At 50.7% G+C, this 2,426-nt stretch overlaps 1 non-coding gene across 1 annotated transcript; it reads right to left on the reverse strand.

The window, feature by feature from the left end:
- Window positions 1–475: 475 nt before the first annotated feature.
- Window positions 476–569, reverse strand: Trnai-uau (transfer RNA isoleucine (anticodon UAU)). The gene is made up of 2 exons: window positions 532–569; window positions 476–511 (listed from the first exon to the last, which is right to left on the reverse strand). It is a non-coding gene; the product is annotated as a tRNA-Ile (tRNA).
- Between the last annotated feature and the right edge of the window lie 1,857 nt (window positions 570–2,426).

The raw sequence follows: 2,426 nt of genomic DNA on the forward strand, positions 1-2,426 counted from the left end.
ACATCCCGCCCCGCCCCGCCCCGCCACGCCACGCAGCGGGACAGACAACGCGCGCGCACCGCGCACCGCCCTCTTGCCTTGCATCTCGTTAATTGGTGTCGGCACGAGCAACTTCCGAAAAAAAATTACGCAGGGACGAAGGAGGAGGAGGACGCGATGGGGGTGAAAAAATTAAACGAGGGGAAAAGCCATTAGGTGCAGCGCGGAGAGAGAGAGACAGAGCTAGGCAAGATGAAGAAGGGTCGAGCTCTGGACGTGTGCATGCTAAAGAAGACAATTGCACGAACTTTTAATTTTAATTATTTGTTGACAGAAACGAAAAACATAAAGTCGGCGCTATATAAGGATTTATGATTACATTTTAGCAAATACGGTGCGCAAGACTAATGTAAGGCATGGCGAAATGGGTGCAATAACGTAGTAAGTGCGCTGCCAAACTTTTGAGACTTGTAAAAGTATAACCCCAAAAAAATCCTGCCCCAGGTGAGGCTCGAACTCACAACCCCGGCATTGCTCACACGAACACTGTCCTATAAGTACCGTGCGCTAACCGATTGCGCCACTGGGGCGGGCCTCGGCTATCAGGCGGGCTGGCGCGAGCAGTACAGCGTGGTGGAGCAGCCGCCGCCGGCGGCCGTCGCCGCACCACGCCGCGCCACGCCGCGCCGGGGGACACGCTCCGCATTGTCCCCATAGCCCTCAGCGCCGCGCCGCGCTACGCCACGCCCTAAAAGACTTGTCTCATCCGAATGGATGCCCCAACTGTGCCCTCTCCATATAGCAACAGACGACAACCGCGACAGGGCGTGGAGGACAGTACTTGAGACGAGACGCCGGTTCCGCGTAACTCGTAAATCTATACACAGAGACGACACGACGCGATGCGTCGGCGACATAAAATGAACACGTATCGGAAAAGATTTACTTGGTGGTGCAGCTCGATAGAGTATGGTAATGTGAGTAAAGCGTGGTATGTTTTTCGTTGATGCGCTGAAATACTAACGACTACTCTATGTACGCATATCTTGGTGCGTATCAAACTTTTAGATTCAGCAGGTCTGCAAGGGTTTTTTGTACTGTCAAGAAAACACGGCATTCGCTTTACCGCGCCAGAACATGTCTTACAGGGTGCAATCCCTTTTTTTCCGTCGGCATGCAAATGTTTATTGCCTGAGCTTTACGATTCCCACGAGCAGCCAACCGCGTCCGTCCGCCCGTACTCCTCGTCCTCTCTCCCTCTCAAACACTCTCGCGTTGTACGGTTAAACGCGTACAAATGAAGCGAACTGCGACAGTCCAAACGTAACAACCGGTAACAACGTTACGTTTTGACATACAGAAACACGGTAAAAGCAATGTCTCGTTTTTCGAGAGGAAAGGGAAAACTTTGAGGAACTACCTTGCTTTGAGGAAGGCTCCTCAGATTTCGAGGAAGTCTTCTCAAAATTGTGGAATTTTTCCTCATTTTTTGAGGACGTTCCTAAAAATTTAAAGCGAGGTCTGAGGAGTTTTCCTCGAAATAATGGCAGGTCCTTAAAGTTCCCTTTTTCCTCAAAAAAATGAGACATCGTTTTTACCGTGAACCCGTATTGAAATACTCTGGTCGCGTTAACGGTTGCAGCAAAACCAACCAAAAGCTTTACTACCGTCAAAACGTGAAAAGTCCTCTGTTTTGCCAGAGTGGTTTTACTGAAACAGCTTTGGAAAGCAGGACCAAGCAGTATAGGACGCAGGGCGGCACTTTTACCTCTCTCTCTCTCCTCCGTCTTTGTGTTTCGTTGTCAACCCACTCGCTCTCTCCCTCGTACAAACAACCCCTCCCTCCCAGCTCCCGCTCCCAGGCATGCGGCATGTGCATGCCGTGTCCGGATTTCCGGCAGACGTCAAAGCGAAAATTCGGAAATATGGAACGGGAGCACACAGAGAAAGGTCAGTGTTGAACACACCTACTATAGCCATATTTTTTTCGGTCGACACACGACACAGAGATGTCACGGATGATGAATCGACGATTTTCATGCTACAGCGGAGCGAAGTACGGCTTTTAAAAAGAGAACGATTTAGAACAGCGGAAGGGAGAGATGTCCCGCCATCACATATTTAAATTGCACATATTCAACCTAATTATTTTAAAATGTACAAATAAACAAATACACGGGTCGTTATCTCTTTGACGTCGTTGGAGAGAGACAGAGCAGACTTTATACAGCTCGGATAAGAGAGAGCGCGAAAGATGGCAAGCAGCGGTTCGAATAACCTGATCCCCCCCTCCTCCACTAGTAAATATAATTCGCCCTTCCGGCGCAAGTGCGAGGGCCACGTGGCAACGTCCCCGTGTGGTCGGGGGCGGCGGAACCAGCCCCCCGGGGCCCAGGTCCATACAGGCTCATGGGCTCATCATGGACTCAGTCCGCTCGGCAACGCGC

Source organism: Frankliniella occidentalis, unplaced genomic scaffold, assembly GCF_000697945.3.
Source record: "Frankliniella occidentalis isolate FOCC.00 unplaced genomic scaffold, Focc_3.1 Scaffold1, whole genome shotgun sequence".
NCBI lineage: Eukaryota > Metazoa > Arthropoda > Insecta > Thysanoptera > Thripidae > Frankliniella > Frankliniella occidentalis.